This window comes from Podarcis cretensis (assembly GCF_951804945.1).
Source record: "Podarcis cretensis genome assembly, chromosome: 7".
Classification (NCBI taxonomy): Eukaryota; Metazoa; Chordata; class Lepidosauria; order Squamata; family Lacertidae; genus Podarcis; species Podarcis cretensis.
This window is the reverse complement of record NC_137176.1, coordinates 31,970,943-31,994,113: the sequence shown is the minus strand read 5'-3', so window position 1 is coordinate 31,994,113 and position 23,171 is coordinate 31,970,943. Positions and strand designations below refer to the sequence as shown.

The 23,171-nt window shown below is 40.7% G+C and overlaps 2 long non-coding RNA genes across 2 annotated transcripts in view; one reads left to right on the top strand and one right to left on the bottom strand.

The window, feature by feature from the left end:
* LOC307219819 overlaps positions 1–19,687 on the bottom strand; it is a 24,671-nt gene extending 4,984 nt beyond the window's left edge. The window contains exons 1-4 of the long non-coding RNA XR_013840579.1: positions 19,633–19,687; positions 7,399–7,488; positions 4,049–4,167; positions 3,623–3,728 (exon numbers count right to left, since the gene is read on the bottom strand). This is a non-coding gene — a long non-coding RNA (uncharacterized lncRNA). The remainder of the gene's footprint in view (positions 1–3,622; positions 3,729–4,048; positions 4,168–7,398; positions 7,489–19,632) is intronic.
* LOC307219822 lies at positions 19,230–23,171 on the top strand. Its single transcript, XR_013840582.1, has 3 exons — positions 19,230–19,454; positions 20,368–20,469; positions 20,820–23,171. It is a non-coding gene; the product is annotated as an uncharacterized lncRNA (long non-coding RNA).

Sequence of the window (23,171 nt, the reverse complement as noted above, 5' to 3'; positions counted from 1 at the left end):
TTTCTTCCAGTCTTCTTCAACCTTCTCTTCTCCCAGGTCTCGGATTCTGCCAGTCATCTCGGCTAGTTCCATATAGTCTATCAGCTGCATCTGCCACTCTTCCAGTGTGGGTAGATCTTGGGTTTTCCAGTGCTTAGCGATAAGTATCCTTGCTGCTGTTGTTGCATACATAAAAAATGTTCGGTCCTTCTTTAACACCTTCTGGTCGACAATACCCAAAAGGAAGGCCTCTGGTTTCTTAGTGAAGGTATACTTAAATACCTTTTTCAGCTCATTATATATCATTTCCCAGAAAGCCTTCACTCTAGGGCAAGTCCACCAGAGGTGAAAGAATGTTCCTTCATGTTCTTTACATTTCCAACATTTATTATCAGACAAATGGTATATTTTGGCAAGTTTAACTGGGGTCATGTACCATCTATATATCATTTTCATTACATTTTCCTTCAAAGCATTACATGCAGTGAAGTTCAGCCCTGTGGTCCACAACCTTTCCCAGTCCTCAAACATAATGTTGTGCCCAATGTCCTGTGCCCACTTTATCATAGCCGATTTAACCATTTCATCTTGTGTATTCCATTTTAACAGCAGGTTGTACATTCTTGAAAGTATCTTAGTCTTAGGTTCTAACAGTTCTGTTTCCAATTTCGATTTCTCCACCCGGAACCCTAACTTTTTGTCATTTTTAAAAACTTCATTAATCTGAGCGTAGTGTAACCAGTCTCGCACTTTGTCCTTAATTTTCTCTAAACTCTGCAATTTCCAATTGTCTCCATCTTTTTCTAATATTTCCCAATATTTTGGCCATTTGGCCTCCATATTGGGTCTTTTTCTTATTAAGAAGAGAATGAATGAGAACGTGGCACTATTAAGAGGAGGGGGGAAATAATTTTTTACCCGGGGAAGTATTTACTGATTTGTTCTCAAATCACTGGAATAGTTTTACTAACATTACAAGAGCAATAACAAAGAAATTGGTGTTGCTCCTGTAGCATGTAAGCCATGGACAGCGACAATAAAACTGCAGCTAATTGGTAGTTACAAAGAAGGACAAAGGCACAAGGTGGCTGGCTTTTTATTACCGTATCATTCTTTGTGTGCTATTTGAGGAAGCCCTTGTAAACTGGAACCCCTGGGCCTGTTTTACCATCTGTCCCCTCCTCTACTGGGCAGGGATCCTGAACAGTCATTGTATAGGGAGAATTCAGCAATGCTCTGTTGCCCTAAACAAATATTGCAGAAAGGGGGTGGGGGTGGGGAATGTACCAACAGACCTGCTTTTTAGAGAGCACCTGTTATCACTGGAGAACCCTTATCGATAAAAGACAAATAGAACCATCTGCACCTAAGCCTAGACAGTAAATCAAACATCCCCTGCAATTAAATGGATCACATGGTGAGATAACCCTTGTAGACCTCCTTCATAAACAAACCTTAAAACAGGAGTCACCACAGAGAGGGTAAATAATATAAAACATCTCCGAGCCTTCCGTACACATATATACCTTTTCAAAATGCCTGTTGAAACACTTGTCTATATCCTGCCATGGTCTTTAATGACCTTGGTAAAAGCTGGGCTGGGGGGCTATGTATGTCACACGTTATCCTTAGCTCATTGGAAGAAGAGAATAAAAGTGTAATAAATTAATGGTATCTATGCCTTCACAATTTTCTATTTGGAGGAGAAAATATCTTCTGAAAATCCACACAATAAATAAGGCTGGAATCCAAGATGCATTTGAAAGGGATTAGGAAATACCGTATTTTTTGCTCTATAAGACTCACTTTTTCCCTCCTAAAAAGTAAGGGGAAATGTTTGTGCGTCTTATGGAGCGAATGCAGGCTGTGCAGCTATCACAGAAGCCAGAACAGCAAGCGGGATCGCTGCTTTTGCTGCACAGCGATCCCTCTTCTTGTTCTGGTTTCTGAGATTCAGAATTTTTTTTTTCTTGTTTTCCTCCTCCAAAAACTAGGTGGATCTTATGGTCTGGTGCGTCTTATAGAGCGAAAAATACGGTAAGGACCATTGAATTCAGTGAGAATTAGGGTACTTTATATAGGGGCTGAATATTGGAAATGGTTCAGATGTTGCCAACAAGAAATTAGCAACAGGTTATTATTTTTAACTACCTTTACTATTATGAAATTTATATACCACTTAATGCCAAAGTAGATGTCTAAGCAGTTTAGAAGTCTACAGCACATATCAAATATACACACATTCACACAAACAAACTTAACCTGCTGGATTTTCTGCAGAAAAGAGAAATCTGGATTAAAGGGGAGAATATGGGCTGGCCTTTTAATGTTAATGATGTAATGCAGATGCTGTGAAAAGCTTTTATGCATAAGCAGTGCCAATCCCACAATAAACTCCTACCTGAAAGCATCATTACTTCTGAATAAACATGCACAAGACTGAACTGTAAATCCCAGATTGGCTAAATGTGACCAGGACAATCTTGAAATTGCTTGAAGAAGACATGTTTTAATGTTTCTCTTTCTGCTTCTTTCTCGCCCGCTACCTTCTCACATACATACTGTTATGTATTGAAGTGCTCACCCTGGCTACCAGGGGTATTGTGTATATACTTTTCACTCAGGTCCACGTCAGTTAATTTAGGCAGGAAACCCTGGGTTGTTGTTGTTATAATGTTGACAGTCAGCTGACTATAAAAGCAGGTCGGCTGAGCTGTTCAGTTCAGTTCAGTTCAGTTCAGTTCAGTTCAGTTCAGTTCCAGCTTACTTATAAAGAACTACTTGGAGAAATCTCTGTGCCGTCTGCTTTGTCAACCCACTACTTAATACATACATACCTGTACATTCACTTGCTACAGCTTTGGGCAGAAGCATTCAAACATCTGACTGACTTACAAATGTTATAGTTACTTGCAAATTAATGTGTGAACTGATTCCATTTAAAAGTATTGAACTGGAAATTGGCTGAAGCACTATATGCGGTATTAGTCTATGATAATTCCTTCACAAATGTCACCTTTTGATATTATAGCCATGCATGAATGTTTACAATATACTGTATAAAAAAAAATGCTTAACATAGTAACAAAGAATGACCCCCACAAAGAATAATCCAACAAAGAAACTGGTTTGACCACTTCAGCAGTTCCTTCTACAAAATAACACAGTTTTACAGATAGCAGACCACAAGCTTGGATGGGATCCAAAAATGGCATCCAAACCAATGCACAAATCCTGCAAATCCTTGGATAAAACTTTTCTTATTTTATATTGGATTCTCAGGCCTGTTTTTGTTTATGTAAATTTTGGAATGGTCCATGCAGCATATAAACACACTTGGCAGAGACCAAGTTACTGAGATGCAACAGAGAAATATAACCCATTCCTTGTTTATTGTTTGCATCACCGCTCCTAGTTAATGATAATACAACCATGCTGTTCAATATTTTTCTCCTATTAATCTGGTTGCCTCTAGCTTGCCATTAGGATTACTTATTAATAAGCATCTCAGATACCACAGAGAAGAACTTGAAAAACTTGCTAGAAATGATGCAACCTTGGAAAGTATTGCAAGGCATGCCAGTTCAAACCCTCTGGGACTCAAAATTACTCCCACAGAGCTTGGTGGATATAGGAAACCTACCGTAACTCCTTACATCTCTGTCCTCAGACGAAAGCAAAGCAAGAAAGCAATCTCCTCTGACTGTCTACCCAGCCCCTGAAAAGGTTAATACTCTTCATCTGCAGAACTGCATTCAAAAACATAAAATAATACCCATTACAGCATCACTTGTGTGCTAATTGGCAAGACACACACAGCGATTTGATTGAACATGTAGAATAATACTGATGTATATCATTCCCAAATCACCATTAGAGATATGCAGACTTCTGCACCCATAAAACATTCACAAAAGTGTCACTGATTCAAATCATTGTGGTTTCTGAAAAAGCCTGATAACAGTTAACATAAAGTACACTATTCTACAGCACCTCTTTTCACATCTGATAGGGTTTTAACAGGATGCAGTTAAACAGAGTGACAAGAAGAGTGCCAGATTTTGCTGACCTTGTTTAGGTGGCTAGCTCCAACCTACGTGAACCCTGATGCCAATCAGCTTCTAGAAGTCCTCAAAACTTACCGTATTTTTCTTTCCAGTCTGAATTCCTGGTGTTTTCATAAAGCTCCTGTGAAATATGTGAAATGATCACTTCCGATTATAGTTTAGTAGAACAATCAGAATTTTGTCATGTAACTGAGAACTGGGAGAAAGTGGGGGCAGAACGAGTGCGGAAATTAAAGATGGTACAACTTAAGAGGAAACGGTTGAATTTGAATCCAAATACAAATACTGAGCCTTGTGGATACAATTCAGATGTTGGGTTTTGAATACCAAATTAACCTCACAAAACCTGAAGCTGAACATTTATGTTAAATTCATATTAAAATGTTAAGCTTCACTTGGTTTCTGGGCCTGTTTGTAAAACATTGCCTTGTTCTGTTTATATTCACAATTTGCAAAACTACATTAAAAAAAAACAAGTTTGTTAAATCAGTTTCTACTAAAAAGAAAGAGAAATTATAATGTTGCTAGGCACTCCTGCCAAGACAAACTTTGTTCCCAATCTCAAAGAAGACAATGAAGCATTTCATTTAAATACACATGCAGTACCTTGAATCTGACACATATTGAAAACATTAAACACACATTGCACCACAATTTGACTTTTTTAAAAATAGAGTCCAACTTGCAAAATATACATTTTTCTGTGTCCAATTTTGTCATTGTAGCATATTCATAAATTATTTCATGGTTGGTGTATCTGCCGATCTCCTATACTGAAATTAGTTTTGATAATGAACTCTCACTAACATGACAATGTATGACATCATCTCATTCAGCCTTCACAAAGTTGGTGCCCTCCAGATGTTTTCAACTACATCTTCCATCAGTCCTCAACAACAAAGGCTGTTTTAGATCCCCCTCCCCATAAGTATATTTAAGAACAACAAATCGCTCAAAACCAACAAATGGTCCAACTTTAGATCCAAACCAGGGGTTCATATTGCCTTCCATAGCATGTACTGTCCTCCTGGTAGACTGGTAGACTAGCTGCGGCCCCTCCTAGACAGAGATAGCCTGGTCGTAGCAGGCATGTAGCAGTAAAAGCACTTTTGCTGGCTGGGAGGTGAATACCTACATTCACCTCCCAGTGCTTTCTGCTACAAATGAAGAAGAGCAGCCTGTTGCAGAAACCAGGAGGCTTGAGCAGCTAGTTCCACCCGTAAAGAACAAGAGTAAGAAATTTGCCACAGCTGTAGTTGCTTTCCAAGGGTGGGAAAGAGGGTCTTTCTCTTTCAGCCACCTGCGGGACCTCACTAGGTGGGATTGCCCTTTAGATCACCCCTTTGAGGTGTGATGAGGGCAAAGGCACTTCCCTGGGTGACTGTTGAGAGCCTTGAGAGGTGAGGAGGGAACAGGGACGTAAATTAACCTAGCTTTTAAGTGAGGAATGTGATGAGAACATGAATGCAGCTCACCAGTGTATATCCAGTGTATTCATAGCAAGTATTTAGCAATTTTGCTATTTTATATTATTCTGATGGATTGATTGGTTGTATTGATTGTACTTTTATTGTATATGTTTCCTTTGCATTAATATTCTGGGAGCCTTTGTTCCAGAGAGTGGTGTATAATAAAGCGTAACATAAAACGAAGTGATCCATGATCTGATAACATCCCGTTTGGAGTTCTGTAATGCACTTTATATGGGGCAACCTTTGTAGGTGGCTGGAGATGAGGCCTTCTGATTTGTGGAGTCGTGATTCTAGACCTTTTTCATTTCCCCAGGCATTTAAAGAATTTTTGGACCGGTTGAGAGTATAGTTCTGGTTTTATGACAGCCTCAATTTTTGCTTATTTCAATATTTTATGGAATGAGACCTTATTGTATTTAAACTTGAATGCTACTCTGAGCTACTCTGTAGCTGAATTATTAAATTTCTGCAATCAGTCAGTATAATGAAAAGACAGTTTGTCCCAAAGTATGGAGATTCCTCCTAAAATGTAAGGATTTGTTTGTCTAAAGTAGCCAGTCTGTTTCTGGGCTCAGCTGAAAGTGCTGCTGTTATTATGATTGATTAACTGATGTTAATGTGAAAATTAATAAGATATACTCCAGAACCAGCACTAAAGCGAATTTCACAACTATGCAGGGCTCCAGAGCGCCCGGCTTAAGAATCCCCATTTTCTGTTCTGTCTCATATACAATGCAGCTATTCTTTCCTGCTCCCTGCAGAGAGTCTTTGATCTACCCTATGACATTTCATGCACAGCCCACAAAGTTCCCTTCAGTTAAGGAATATTGCTCCCTCTTGTCCCCCGCCCCACTGCTGCACACCCTATTATGGCAACAGAGGACACACTGAACATGCTCAGTGACCCCTGATACCATCCCCGTGAGCCTAATTAATTACCATTTATGTGGGCCAGCTAGAGCACCTAGAAAATTAAATGGCCTTTGAAATTAAAACATGCACTGCTGATGAGCAATTAACACAGTGTGGAAAATAAAAGTAGTACAAGAGCACACCTAAACTAAAATTGCAGGACATTGAATCTGCTTAATCAGATTCAATAAATGTACAAGAGAAAACAAGGAGTGGGTCCTCTTTCTGAGGAATTCTAAGACTAGTAGTGTCAACAATATTAAAGCAGCCCAAATGGTCTGTGACATCTTACAGCTGACAACATGCAAACCAGTTTTGGTGCCCTTCAAAGCCTCCCTGTCTTGTTTATTCAGTGGGGGCTGCAACACTAGGTAATCCCATTAAGTTTCAGCTGCTACACTATTCACAGTGATTTACTATCACACAGCAGTGGGGTTGTTTTAAAACAAGTTAAACCCAAATTTAAACTTGGGACTTGGCACTGGACCCAGTTTGTGTCACGCAGCCCAAAAGGGTGGGGTGGGGGAGCCAAGTTGCTTATAAAAGATGGATTCATTTCATTTGTCCTCTGAGCCAAACAGTCTCAATTCCTTAGGCCTTGTGGTAATAGAACAGCATGGAATATGTTTTGCTCCAGCTAACCAGCCCTGAAACAAAAATCAGAAGCAATTTTGCATGTATCTTGCCAACATCTGAAAGCCAAAAACAGGGTAGATTTATAGACTTATCCTACCATCTGCTGTGCAAGGAAAAAGCAGAGGTCGTTTTCACAAGGAAGGATAGAACCCATTTTAGTCTGAGATGTGTCACTCCTGCTTTCAGTCTTTCATTAGCAAAATTAAGAAGAGAGTCACTTTTAAAATCAAATGTACATTGTAATCAAATCCTCCCCAACCCAACCCACATCTGAATTACAAAAGCAGGAAGTGCAAAAAACAGTTTCACATGATAATCCTTTATACACCTACCTGGGAGGGAGCCTGAGCCCAAGTGAACTCAGTGAAGCTTACTTCTGAGTAGGAAGGAACAGAGTAACATCTCTTTAAGGAATATTGCAGCTATAAAAATAAATGAACAAAAATCAGATCACATTGCAGATTAGTAGCCAAAGGGGAATAAACTTTATATCTTACTGGTCTGAAGGGAAATGAGAAGAGGAAAGAAGTAGAAGATTTCTGAGAAGGGAGAAAATTATAATCATGTGGTGTGTAACAGGGTGGTGGAAGATCTAAATAATTAAAATCCAAAATTAGCCATAGAGCCACTATGCAATTCCAGTGCTAGTTCCCATAGTGTATCCTGGGCAGTGGGGAAATGTCCCTCTGGATTATAAATTTTCAGCCACTCTTTACTGGTGGTTTTCTGGTGGCTTCAGACCTTTAACCAGGTCTGGGTTCAGACATCATGCTAAGCTACGCTTAACAGAAACCAAGGTTTATAAATATATATATATAAACATTGGTTAGTGAGTGCCTATTAACCATTGTCAGCAAACCATAGTTAGTGCACAGCTTCAGACAATTGTTTTTAACTGGGGTTAACAAATGCATAAATCATGATTTAGGAAACCAGAAAAGGTTGTCTGAATCAGGTCTAAGTTATACTCAAGGCTCTAATGAATGAAGTAGCTAGAAGAATTTATTTAACACAGTATTCAAATTAGGAGCATCATCATAAGGTTAGGTGTATGGTTCTGCTTTTGAATGTCACACAGTACTTACCGTAAATATCCCCCTGCATCTAACTTGAAATGTTAGATAGCGACATTACTAGTCTGGCATTCATTCACTTCTTCATCCACAGTTTCCATTCTATATTCCATATACAGTGCATGAGCGTTTTTAATGTTTTGGAAATTACTGATTTGCTAACCACCATGTTAACACATTATGGAGGGAGGAGAAATATATTAAAAATAATCTTTTCACACACGCACACATCTTGTTTTAATTGCCTTTAGAAAAATACTTTGCTTCACATACAGACATTCATGTTATCTCATACTCTCCAACATTTCTCTAATGAAAATAGGGATTTCCCCCTATTATTATTATTATTATTATTATTATTATTATTATTTCCCTGCCTGTCTCACTGAGTTGCCCCAGCCACTCTGAGTGACTTCCAAAATATATAAAAACTAATAAAACATTAAACATTAAAAAAAACTTCCGTATACAGGGCTCCCTTCAGGTATCTTCTAAAAATACCTTCTAAAGTGGTTACTTATTTCCTTGACTCGGGGGTCACATAACTCCATGCCTTCAACATTTCTCCTATGAAGACAGGGACATCCTAAGGAAAAGCAGGACATTCTGGGATCAAAACAGAAACTGGGATGGCTTCTGTAAATCTGGGACTGTCCCTGGAAAACAGGGACACTTGGAGGGTTTGTTATCTTACTGTTTATGGCAGAATCATTTTTATATTTGACCCTCAGTCTAACAGGATGACCAAGTGCACTGGAGGGAAGTCTCCTGTACCAGAAGAGGGAATTTTGGCAGGTACAGCTTGCCATGGTGTAAGACTGAGAAAGGCTGTACCTGCTGCAAAAATCTCTTTCACGGCTCTTAAAAGGTACAGCAGCCCTGCCTTCCCACTGCCCAGCTTCACCTACTCTATTCCACAGCAATCTCAAAGCTCCCCTTTTGTGTTTGTGGGCTCCATCACTCCTAATGCTTTGGCAAGGCATTTGCTGCCTAACAAAGAATGAAAGGTAGGGAGCTTCACTCATACATTAAACACTGTGCCCAAGCTGCAGTCATGGTTTGGTAGGTGCTTGCTGTTCAACTAAAGCAATTTGCTTTTTTAAAGAAACAAAAAACTAAAACCCTGCAGGTTAGATGCAAAGGCACATTTAGCATTTAACTTCACACATAGTTTGGCCCTCAATGTCAATACAGTGGACGCTCAGGTTGCGAACGTGATCCGTGTGGGAGGCACTTTTGCAACCCGCAGCGTTCGCAACCCACACGCGGTTTGCAATTCAGCGCTTCTGCGCATGCGCCGAAACCTGGAAGTAACCAGTTCCAGTACTTCCGGGTTCGGCGCGGTGTGCAACCCGAAAACACGCAACCTGAACCCGAGGTATGACTGTATAAAGGAAAAGCAGCAAGACCAGTAACTTCGCTTGCTAGCATTATTCTTGCAGACAAGAAGTTGGAGGGGCAGGGACTTATCCACTTTTCACTTTGGATATCTGGCTAAACTGGTAATGTCTTTTTAAAAAGTAAGATTTCCTTTAAGCAGGGGTTGTTCAACAAGAGCAATGTAATTCTCTATCCCACCTTCATTATGCACTCCAGCTTTTAACGCCAGGAAATGAATTGCTAATGCCCCTCATAAATCTCACACTGCCCAAATACTCCAGGTGACCCCCGGGACAAGCGATTCCTTTACTTCCTCATGCTTCTCATGTCTGTCTGCCGCAGCTTCTCTTCCACCTTCAGGCTTGAGAAGTTTTCTGTGAAAAGGAATGGTAGCACATAGTTGCCCAGTTCTCTCAAGAAAGGATTAGAGAGCCTACAAAAGTTAAAGTTAGGCTGCAATGCTATCCCCTGGCTTATCTGGAAGAAGTCTTCATAGGAAAGAGTGGGACTGATGTCTAAGGAAACAAGGATAGGTGGTTAAGGGTATGCTTGCTTCCAGATCTGAAGGATGCTTAGTTCTTGCAGATCAAATAAGTGGCCCTCAGGAAGAACTCAGTAAATTGTAAAAGGTGCCCATCATTAAAGTATTTCTATTCTGTGCATACAGGATTGCAAACCTAACTAGTCTCCCCACTACAAAACTTGTGAACAAGACTGTAACAAGCAAATGTGTTTACTTCCTAGAATTCAGTAAGATCTAGATTTAGGAGGGATGTGCAAGGAGGGGTGTTCATCAGAAAAGATATGAAAGAAAGGGAATCAAGTGGGAAAACCAGAGGAAGAAGAAAATAAATGGTCAGGGTCTTCAGGGTCAGGAGAAGAGAGGAGCAGGTGGTGGAGCAAATCAGGGAGGTTTAATGAACTGAGTGGCTTGTCCCTAACAATGGAGGGAGAACCTAATCTTACACTTGGATCTGTACACATATGGACTTACAATAACAAATAAGTGCCACAATGGAAATCAATCCATCAGCGCCATCTAACAGGGTGGACAGGAAGGAAAAGAACCAGACTGCAAGTTTGCCTTCCTTCTCGTAAAGAAAAGAAAAGAAACGAGAACTCAGATAAAAGTAAATCTGTTTGCATGTATCCATTTCAGTACTTTTTTACTTTTTTTGCATCTGATGGCCTTTTCACTATAATTTCTTGCTTTAATCAGTCTCACTAATAGCACCATTAGGAAGTCTCAATGGACAATAAAAACCACCAGCTTTTTTCTGGAATGAATCCTGCTTGTTTACCATTTCTTTTCTTCTTTTTAAAGTAAATTTTTAAATTAGTTTTTCAACATACTCCCAATAATAGCCAAATTATAACAACAATTAATTCCCAAAATATACAATTATCAAAGTGCCAATCAACTTCCAATTAATACATTTTAGTTAAAGTGGCTCCCCACATGGTGGATTGGGTGCATTTCCAATCTTATATCACTGTGTTCCATAATCTTTAATTAATGTCAGTTACATTTCAGTTATAATAATAATCCCTTAGTCAGCAGCTACATAATTATTTCCATTCATGATGTTACAATATATAAATGTATAAAGCTTCAAATGAGAAACTCAAACTATTATCTTTATTTTGTCCTGCGTGTGAAAACTGTTATATCCATGGAGATTCCTTCTGTCCATATATGGTGTTGTCTCTTTCCCTTCTCAGCTGTTGTTTTCTCCCATCGTGGTTTGGGGTGGAAGCCACAGAACGGAATCTTGAAGTTTCTCAGAGGTCTTATCCATGTGTCGGTAAACTAAGGCCTGGGGGCCGGATCCAGCCCACAGACGGTCCAGGAATCGCTGCGTGGATTGGCATGGGGATTCTGTTTGTTTGGGCTGTGCCATATTTTTTTTCTGCACCATTTCAATTCCCACACACACACACATTGTGGTGGTGCCTCCTCCCTCCCTCCTCCTGGCTTTCCCCCGCCCTGCCTAGAGGAGGAAGGGGGTGGGTTTTGTTGAGCCGCGGTTGGCTGGGCGCCATTTTAAGCTGCCCTCTCCAGAGCCAGCCCTTTCGTGCCGCTCATCATCCTGCCGCCGCTGCCAGCCCCTGCTGCTCGCAACACACAGGGGCTCGTCCGGTGCTTTGGAGAAGGGAGGGGAGAGTCGGGGGGATTTTATTTCTCTTCAAAATATAGTCTGACCCCCCCAAGGTCTGAGGGACAGTGAACTGGCCCCCTGCGAACAAAGTTTGCTGACCCCTGGTCTTATCTCTCCGTTCCTTGCTTTAATGTTTCAGAACAGGTGACAGTGTGCTAGAAACCATTCTGTCTCACTAGTAAAAACATGTCGCAGATCTTCGCCATTTCCCCCTCAGCCTAGGAAAAGATGGGCAGATGTCATACTCCTTTCCAACTCCCAGAATCTCTGCAACATTCTTTTCACAGCCCCCAAATTCTTTTCCTTCCAGCAAGAGATTTATGGCCCATTTAACTTTATCTCAGATTACATTCAGTCAGTAGCACATACAAATCTGTCTCTTTTTTCTTGTCTGTTGTTTTTAAATGGAGGTGAGGGGAATTACTCTGCCTTTCCAACACAGCCATACTTGAGCTTCCCCTCCCCCTCCTTTCTTCATTTCAGATCACATGCAGTTTAGCTTAGCTCTGAGGAGTTTTATCCATAACCTGGTGTGAAGTCTGGAGCCAGAGTCAGGAATGCGGCAGGGGATGAGCCAGGAAGATTTCCCACACTAGAGACTGATGAGTTCAAAAGAGTGGCATGAACCTGCCAAAGGTCAGTTGGAGACTTATATAGCTAGCTGTTCTGCTACTAGATTATGTGTTAGATTAATGTTTGCAGGCAGGTTTTTCTCTTCTCCCAATCAGACCCAGGTAGACCCAGGTAGGCCATTTCTACTGAGTAGACCCCTGACAAGAGAGACATCTGGCAGCGAAACAGGCTCTTCTCTGGCAACTCTTGGCTTCCTCTAGGGTCCATTGCTGTCTTTACTCCTGACGTCTGCAGGAAGATGGGGGAGAATTGGGGATCAAGACAGTGTTCAGGATGGGGGAGGGCTTGGAGACCCCAGGCAAGGCACTCCAGAGATGGGTCGCTTCAGGCTACTACTGTGAGTTCCTTCTGGTCTTCTATAGGACTGGGGTTCTCTGTAGGTCCTTAAGCTTTTTCATCAGAAGAGGTCTCTCCATGGTCTGCGTTAGACTGAATCCTGACAAATTTTATCCCTCTGCCTTCTATTTTAAATTGATTTGCCTCTGTGGTTTTACTTATTTGCTCTTGGCTTTGGCTTAACTGTTATGATCTTATTGTACTGTTTTTATTTGTTGCTTACATTGCCTTTTTATTCTAATGGTGTGCTTTTTTATGTTGTCAGCCCCCAGAGAACTTTCGTTATAGTGTGGCATATAAATCAGGCATATAAATCAGGTTTTTCTTAGGAAATACATTATTTGTTACCCTTTTCTTTAACTGTAGATTACTAACAAATGTGTGACATGCCCAGTATCAATCTACTCTATTAGGGACTCGGATTGGGCCTCTGCCTCTCTCTAATTTTACCTCACAGCTCAAACCCAGATTGAATATTAGAAAGCAGCAGAAAAAATTCAGTCTTGCACTGTTCTGATGAATCAACTAAATTATGCTTTGAGCCTATGGTAAGCCATGCCTGGGCTGACAGTAATGGATAATGGATAGAAGTCTCACTGGTTATGATAAGTCAGCACAGGTTGACTGAAAAAACAATGCTGCCATGTGCTCTAAAGGTTGTATGAAATTAGTCAGGCAACATTAAATGTTGAAGCTGTAACTAAGTCTAGATGAATGTGAATAGGCCAGAAGAATCAAATGACCAACAAGTCAGTCAACATCCATGTAAAAAGTCTACTCATGCTGACTATGCGAAGAGTCAGTGTAGTCCACTGGGCAAAAGGATACAAGTGAATCAGAGCTCCACACCTGTTCCGATCAACTACCTGTGTTCCTATGGCAAAACTCTGAGTTTCAATATACCATCTGAAAAACAGCACACTAATCCCATTTAGAAGTTATCCTTGGGTATCTGTGATGAAGTGCAATGTAGAGTTCCATAAATCCTTGGCTATTAATATAGCAGCTGAAGCTACATAAAGAGAAGAGCCATTATTGTTTGGATACACAAATGAAAGAGCTGTTTCGGCCGAACTCAGGTGTTTGAACAAGTAGTTGCCAATTAAAGTAATTCAAACAAATCCCTTGTTTCTTTAGGAAAGAGCAGCAGAAGGGCACATGCAAAAGAATTCTGTGTAGGCACCATCACATCAAATAAGAAGAGAACAAAAGGGAGAACATTCTAGCTGTAGAGTAACCGAAGAAGCTAAATAGCAGAGCTATAAAAAAACACAAGCAAGGAGTCACTAGTATATTTGCAAATTTTTAGCAAACAGTAATATAAATGATAAAGTTGATTGATAAAGTTCACTAAGCAATTAAACAAGACCCTTTTCATATCAAAGTCATTTTAGCTAACCAAACTGAAGAAGAAATCATCTCCCATTTTTCCCACATCAGATACATTTCTTTGATGCTGTATTCAAACTTCTTCTCAAGCCAAATGGGTGTTTAGCATGGTCAGTATGAAAAGCGTTATCCCCAGTGGGAATGGGATGTCTGAATTAAGTCTTTCCACACTTGAAACAATGGCAATAATGTGATTGGTAGGATGCGGGTGGTGCTGTGGGTTAAACCACAGAGCCTAGGACTTGCCAATCAGAAGGTCGGTGGTTCGAATCCCAACCACGGGGTAAGCTCCCATTGCTCGGTCCCTGCTCCTGCCAACCTAGCAGTTCGAAAGCACGTCAAAGAGCAAGTAGATAAATAGGTACTGCTCCGGCAGGAAGGTAAACGGCGTTTCCGTGCGCTGCTCTGGTTCGCCAGAAGCGGCTTAGTCATACTGGCCGCATCACCTGGAAGCTGTACGCCGGCTCCCTCAGCCAATAAAGCGAGATGAGCGCCGCAATCCCAGAGTCAGTCATGACTGGACCTAATGGTCAGGGGCCCCTTTACCTTTAAGACAGATGTGGTGCAAGAGCCTGTGTGATGTAGCAGTTAGAGTAGGATAGGGAAATAGGTTCAAATATTCACTCAGCCACGAAATTCATTGGGTGACCTTGGGACAGTGATGTTCTCTCAGGAAAATCTGTGCTGAGGTAGCCTGAGTGGTGCTCTTCAGATCTTTTGGACTCTTATCAGCATCTGCAAGGATGGCCAATGTTCAGAAATTATGGGACTTGGAACCCAAAACTTCTGATTAGCATTACATTGACCATCCCTGACCTACATCACTGGGTAGTTGTGAGGCAAAGAAGCTTGTATTCTGTCCTGGAAGGGCGAGATACAGATGTAATAGTACCTGAATACTATCAGCTTGAAATTTACAAGGCATATCCTGTCAGAATAGCCCATTTGATTTACCATTCTGTGCTGCAGGGATGTAAAACATTTTGTTTTGGACTCCAGTTCCCTCCAGCATCAGCCAAGATGACTAACGATCAGGAGCATGGGTAGGCAAACTAAAGCCCGGATACTGGATCTGGCCCAATCGCCTTCTAAATCCGGCCCGCGCATGGTCCGGGAATCAGCGTGATGTTACATGAGTAGAATGTGTCCTTTTATTTAAAATGCATCTCTGGGTTATTTGTGGGGCATAGGAATTTGTTCATCCCCTCCCCCCAAAAAAAATTGTCCGGCCCCCCACAAGGTCTGAGGGACAGTGGACCAGCCCCCTGCTGAAAAAGTTTACTGACCAGGAGCAACAGGAGTTGTAGTCTAACATCTGAAAGGTTCCACATCCCTTGCCATACACAAAGCTCCTGCTTGTCTCTGATATTTCCCTTCCCTTTCTGTAAAACAAAACTGTTTTAAGTCTCCCCGCCCCAGCTACCATTTTCTGACAGGAAGTAGAGCCATATCATCTTTCTGCATTACATTTAACTGTGATTCAGCAGCCAGTTGGGACTTGCCAACTTAATCCAGCCCTAAGAATATACTACAGGGCACAACAGGGCAAAAGAGGACACTGATTTGCAAAAAAAAATGTACACATGCTAATTTATATCTGCAGATGTGTGGTGATGGTTTTAACTATAATTTAAATAGAAATACTACATATCACCAGAGCAGGGAAGACTGTGACTAACTAAGTGGACAGTGTGCCTGCTCTTCAGGTACTGTTGACTTTGGTACTTTTGCTCTCCCTTCTCAGGGTTTTTTTTATCTTTAAACCAAACTTGGATTGGATAGTCATTTAAACAGATGGTTCTCCTCTGCAAAATATGACACTTTGCCACCCTAGTTTCTGGCCAAACATCCACAAACAAGAATTGTCACAACACCACATCGAATTCAAGAAACATTTCGGAACTGTGAAATAAAGGACAGTTTATGTTGGGCTTGTCCAGATTTGAGCATTATTTATCTAGTAATCCACTTTTCACCCATTTGAATTAGACCAGAATAGCACACGCGCGCACGCACACACACACACACACACACACACACACTTGAATTTGTATAGGTCATTCCTGTTCATACCAGTAGGTGTTCCCTTTTGTGTTTGTCCCCACTTTCTAATCTGTGAGTTCTATTATGCTCATCAAGTACTGACAGGGCATGCAAACAGATAGCTGCATGCACACCTTGTTGTTGTTTAAAAAAATCCCCACCCAGGAAGTGTGCAAAATCATAGTTAGGCAATTATAATTTTTCAGCACACAGTTTTTAATATGGGTTGCTTGTGCAGTTTTCTAGTTTTGTGCAAATCAGAGGGATCAAAAGAAAATATGTAAAAGGCTTTGCTCTGGTCAGGAGCGTGCCAAAACAGTTAAAAGCATGGCCAGAAAAGAAATGAAAGCATTGAGGCAGTGGACATGGAAAGTGGAGTAGCAGAAAGTGATGATTGTTCCACCCATCCCAAAACACTAAAACAAATTGTCTGCTACCCAAAGTGGAGCAGATTGGAACCTGATTTCCCACAGTTTATCAGATTATCCTCATATCAGTAAACCTGATTTTACAGCAGGAAAGCACTGAGATTCATGGCTGAGGATAATGTCATGTGGACTGTGCAAATTAAATGGGAATGCAAACAGCTGCAAACACACAGTAAACTCGGGTGTGGACAAGTCCATTCTGTGAAAATGTTCTTACACACAAGGAATAAAAAATGAAGGCACCAGTTATATTCTATGGATATTACATGTTCAGCTCTTCAGAACACAAGCCCCCTCAAGCAAGTGAGCCCTCTCCTTAACGGGGTGCAAGCTTACAACTTTCAAGCAGATCTTTTAATTGCAGTACGGCTTTAGCAGAGTTATAGCAATGGAACATTTAAAAAAAAAAATCAGCAAGTAAGGCAGAATGACTTTGGAAGCACAAGTAAGAGATGCATGGATGAATCTGTGCATTAAACATTCCTCTTCTCCCCCCCCCCCCGCAAAAGAATCTGGGTTACCAAAAAAAAAAAAAACCAGAAAAGGAAAGGGAGCTAATGTAGGAGGGGGGGAGAAATGGGAAGCTTAACTTTTATTTATTTTTGTGTGATCATTTAGATTACAGTGGGGAGTGGGGGGGTGGGGGAAGTATTAATGTATAATCTTTTCCCTGTGCTATACAACACTGCCTGCTTTTAATTTGGTATTAAATTGAAACACTCATTTTGAGTGGCTTTGAACGGCAGCCAAAGCCTCTGCTTGCATTGTGTTGGCAGCTGGGTAGCCTTCTCAGCCTTTTATTCCCCCCTCCCTCCTCTCCTTCTTCATCTACCATGCCTTTTTCAGACCACTGAATGCACTTGTCACAATTCCAGGGTTTTAAGCTTTGCCTTGTCTTCAAGTTGACATACCAACTGACTGACAACACAGGTGAATTGGAGGGCTGCCCTGACTGCTGAAGTTTGCACACTCTTTATACAAATGCCACACTAATTCCTAACAAAATGCCAAAGCCATGAACATCTTGGCTCAGTTGTCAAGGCGGCACAAGAAGTAGAAAACCTGAAATGTAAATAGCAGAGGCACATTTGGGGTAGGGGGAACCCTGGCTTTAGTCGTTCGCTATCTTGACAGGTTTTTGGAAGCTTTCGTGCAAGTTCACATGAGGGGAAGGCACCCCAAAGAGCGATACGGTACAGGCCAAACTCTGTTGGAAGAAGCAAACATCCACTTCAATTAGCTGGTCATTCCCTTTTTATTGTATTATAAACTTTCTCTGTAGGCTACTCACAAAACAGTTGAGGTAGAGGCTTGTGGGGGGGGGCTGCCTTTATTTTAGACCATCAAAACACAAAGTTTTGTGAAGCTAAAGAATTCATCGCAGCTTCGACCCTTTCTCTTAATTATTTGCATTCACAAAACAGCGAGGGTGTGGGGGGGGGGAAGTGGCCTCTTTTCAACTGGGCTGTGAAGGGAGCTCTGCTTATCACAACAGGTGCACAGGCCACTCACAAAACCAGAAGCAGCCCAACATTGAAATGCTAAGAAATTACTTGTTCTCTTTGTCAGCTGCTCACACAAGCAGTGTAAAGCCTACTTGGAAGGAGATATTGTGTCCTTGTAAAGGACAGAAGGTGGGAGGGGTGTGTGAAAGGTTACGATTGAAAAGGGGTGGTGAAGGCTAGAGGGAAGGGAGGAGAAGATGACAGGCAAAACTCAGCAGGCTGTTTTCAGAGGACATTTGAAATACAAAATAGGGAAGATGGTAGATTAAAATTGGGCTGGGCTGGTGCAGGAATATTTGAGCTTCCAAGCAATACCAGATTCTGGTTAGCCTGATGTAGGGTGCTGCATATTCCTATACCAACAGATAGTCTCCTAATTAAAGGTAACATCTTTCCTAATTTTGTATACAGTACCTTCTTGCAAAACTACAACAGCAGCTGTCTATTGCAAAAAGAAATGGGAAGATCTTCTCTTTTAAAAAATGCACACCAGTGTGTACAAGATCAGAAGGTTAATGATTTTTATAAGGTATCAACCCATTGGCTGCCTTAAATAGCCAATTAAACACTGATGAAGTTCCAAAATTCAGCTACAATATCTACATAGGAAAAAACACACTAGTTGAGGTCTCTCTCAAATAACCACCTCTTCATACAGGATATGTCTACTTCAACCCACATACAGCATACCCTCCAACATTTCTCTGATGAAAATAGGCACGTCCCATTCCATAATGACAATTTTACTATTTATACCCCACCCATCTGACTGGGTTGCCCCAGCCACTCTGGGCAGCTTCCAACATATATTGAAAAATAATAAAAGTTTTTTTAAAAACTTCCCCATATAGGATTGTCTTCAGACGGCTGGGGGGGGGGTACCTCCATACCCTCCAACATTTCGCCAATGAAAATAGGGCCATCCTAAGGAAAAGCGGGACATTCTGGGATTAAATCAGAAACTGGGGTGGCTTCTCTAAATCAGGGATGTCCCTGGAAAAAAACGGGGCACTTGGAGGGTCTGATACAGCCGGTTAACAAGGAATAGCCGCTCTGCCAGGAAAGGAATACACCATAGCTTACGACAAGCAAATGCAGGTGAATGCTGAAGACTTTTAATAGATGAGGATATTATAATAGAGAGAGTTGAATTGCATGGCACAAGGGGGTCACAAGTATCCAGTCCCATTCTAGGGCAGTGTTTCTCAACCGGTGGACCGCTTTCAGGTGGGCCTCAGGGCCTCCTCACTTGCCTTGCCCCTCAGCTGCGCCACAACCTTTTGCTTAGACCAACAGCAGCACCGACAAACTCACTGCAATCTGAGTAAAGGTGGGCAGGAGACAGGGAAGTTCAGGCGAGTGGGAACAGAAGAAAAGTTTCTCCCTTCTGAGGGGAAAGGGCCATAGCAGGTATCGAAGGAAATTAGAAAGAGAGGTGAAAGGTTAATATTTATTATCATCAATAAATATGGTGGTTGTTTTTAAAATTTGTGGAATAGAAAGGAAAGGGGTTATAGGAGGAATAAGTTACATTGTTATTATTATTATTATTATTATTATTATTATTATTATTATTATTTTATTACTAGTAGTAGTAGTAGTACAATATTTATATCCCACCTTTCTAAGAACTTCATGGCTTGAGTGGGTATTTGAACTCAGGAAGGAAGGAAGACACTGGCAGCTTTCCTTTCCTTTCCTTTCCTTTTTCCTTTCCTTTCCTTTCCTTTCCTTTCCTGGGTGGAGGAGATGAGGTACAAGCTGAGTGTGAAAGGAGAGTGGGAGAAGAAGTTGAAGGAAATGCGTGACAGTCCTCTGAGAGGAAAAAAATATACAGTGGTACCTTGGGTTACATACGCTTCAGGTTACAGACTCCACTAACCCAGAAATAGTGCTTCAGGTTAAGAACTTTGCTTCAGGATGAGAACAGAAATTGTGCTCTGGCGGCGCAGCGGCAGCGGGAGGCCCCATTAGCTAAAGTGGTGCTTCAGGTTAAGAACAGCTTCAGGTTAAGAACAGACCTCCAGAACGAATTAAGTTCTTAACCCGAGGTACCACTGTAAAAGGAAATAAAGCCTCTACGCCAGCAAATTCAATACCTCCAGAGCAAATGGACTTAACTTGAGGAAAGCTGAAATATGGAACTCTTTGCCACAAGGAAAAAAACAGCGGCAAAAAACCTTACCTAAGTCATCCTTGGAAATGGCTATCAGTAGACAGCAGTGTCAGCCTGCTGGTTATGCCATCTCTGCTTCTGTTTTTGCGACTGGCTCTGCATCTGCATCACCATTTTGCGGTGATAACAGAAGGTAACAGCTTGCTTCTCTTCCTCATAAGATTTGTATTACTTTCCAGTATCCCAGGCCTTGAAAAAGTTGTGCTTCATCCCTATTGCCTCAACTCTTCTCAACTCTGATCCCTCAGTCGCCTCACAAATTCCAAGCTTCAATTGATAAGGTAAGTTACGTTACAGATATTGTTACTGTATTGTCGATATTTAGAGCATTTGGGGATGTCCTAACATTGTGGCATAGACTACCATTTAACTACAGCTATGTTTGGCCAGTAGGATATTTCTGACAAGACACAAACGACATTTCAGTGGAACTACACACACTGTCCATAAATGATTATGTATGTGCCTCCTGCTGATGAGCCTAATATCTGACGTATTGTTTGCCTTGCACTTTTCTGTCCTCTAAGAATAAAACATCAGAAGTGACTCCAAAGTGATGTTTTCAATCTGCAGCCTCCTCCTCCCTGGATTCTCTCTTGAGTGCTGCATAAATTTTGTTATGTCTTTCCAGAGCCTGACATTGCTTTACATCTGTTGAATCTTAATTTCCGAAGGATTATGTCCCTGTTTATTTTAAACCAGCTATGGAATTGTGTGCAAACCAGTCAGCCTCTCAGATAGCAGCAGTTGTTCCTGGAACAACTCTCTTAGAAGGCATACCATGAAAATACCCCACCACAACAACAAAACAAAACAAAACAAACAACAGCAGCAACGATAACAACAGCCCCATAGTGGGAGAAAATGCTTTTTTTCTTGGCATTATGAAAACAGAACTAATATTTTATGGGCCAATATTAAATTGAGGCAAGAAGAAATTCAGGCAGAAATTCCTAGCATCAGGAGAAGGGACTCATAGGAAATCACTTCTCTTTTGCAAAACCACACTGAGGAGGCCAGCACTGACATGGAGAGTTTATTTGGAGACTTGGATTGATCCATAGGCCCAGAATATATTTCCTGGTGTGCCAATAGGATTATCAAACAATCCTTAATCATGGCTACTGTGAGGCCAGAACACTAGGTCATATTCAGCTGTGTCGTTCTGCTGTTGGAAGGCTCTTGTTGGATGCTGGAGGCCAGGGAGCAGGAATGTTTCTTAACTGTTTATTATTAAATACTTATTGCATCTTTGCTGAAAGGGCATATGCTCAGATAATCTTAATTAAGGACTACTGAGAGTCCTATTGATACTATATGTTATTGTCAATATTTTCTCTTCTAGTTAAATCATTGACAACTATTACATCCTGTGTTCCTAGAAGTTGCATTTGTATTTTAGAATGAGAATCCCAGAGTGATGCAAAATTAGATACTATACTAATTTTAGCAAAAATAGCTCTTCATAAAATATATGGTTCATTTCGTTATTGTGCCCTGTGTGCTTTTTTCTTTTTAACTCCCATGATGCTGGAGCATGTCACCTAATATTTGTTTGCAATTGAAAGCATTTCGTTTAGAATAGCATCACTGTTAACAACTGCCACTACAAATATATCAGTTTTAAGGCATGTCTTCCCTTTGCCCATCAAATCCTGAAAATGTAGTCTGGTGGGGATACAGAGAAATTCTATTAGAGATCATTAGACTACATCACAGAACCACGGTTCCTTAGCAGCCAGTTTAAATCTCTAGTGTGGATAGTCCTTTGTGGAGGAAGACCACAATCCAATAAGCAAGCATAATTCTGTGCTGGATTGTGGCCAAAAAAAATAATTACATGGAAATGGTTGGTGATGTTGGTGTAAGCAATTTGCTAAGCTAATGACACACCCAGTTTAATTGATTAATAACTAGTGGTTGAAAATTAAAAAACAAAAGTCAGAAAAGAAATTGCAGCAGTTTAAGAGACCCATCCTGAATAGAATAAATACAATGTTTGAATATCTGACCACAGGTATTAACTATATTTTCCCCTAAAGACCGTTATACAAGAAGAGCCCTTTTAAAATTGGCTAACTTTTAGCAAACATTCAGTAATCTCTGTGAAATGAATGGACAGCTTTGTTGCTGTTATGGGTTGATGCAAAATACAGGTTTAGAATCACATATCCTGCATCTTTCTTTGGATGATAAATTTTCTAAAATAAGACCGGCTGTTGGGCAACAAAACTGCAGTTTTATTGTTGAACATCAAAGCAAAATGAATGCATTGTTCTATGTTTTACAGTTCCCTTATGGTGCTTAAACAGTGCTAAGGGGCTACTCCCTCATTTGGCTAGGTTTTCATACTAAAATAATCAAGCCAAAACTTTTCTATTTATATTTTAAAGAACTTGGAATTAAGTGAAATTCAGAAATCATACACACACTTGGCAAGAGAAGCCTGCACTGCAGTCCTTCAAGTCTTATATGTAACAGCTTTCTGCAGAAATGCCATCCATAGATGTTTACTGAATCAAGTGCTACGTCTTAAAGATTTACAGCTTTAATGGAAACCCAAATTTTTCACTGTAAAATATAAATATAAATATGCCTAGATTATATATTCCATTTTATAGGTAATGTTTTGGGTGTTCACATAATTCACATACGGTAATTCACATATGGGTTTACACATATGAGAAGTTCTCCAACCTCTCTCAGCACCAAGGAAACATAACAAGCAAATAGAAAGAGAACCTACCCAAGTGACGCTGACACAAAACCCCCCCACATACACTGGGTGAAAGAACATAAGCTTTAGCACCCCACCCCCCTCTCCCATTTTCCCTCTTTTCTTCCCAACCCTATACTGCATATAACACCAATGTCTCACAACAAATGTAACTGATCTGTAGAAAACACAACCTGGAAGAAAGAGACAATGCATGTGCTTTTGTAAACAAGGAAAATCTTTAATAAAAATTATTTAAACATAAAA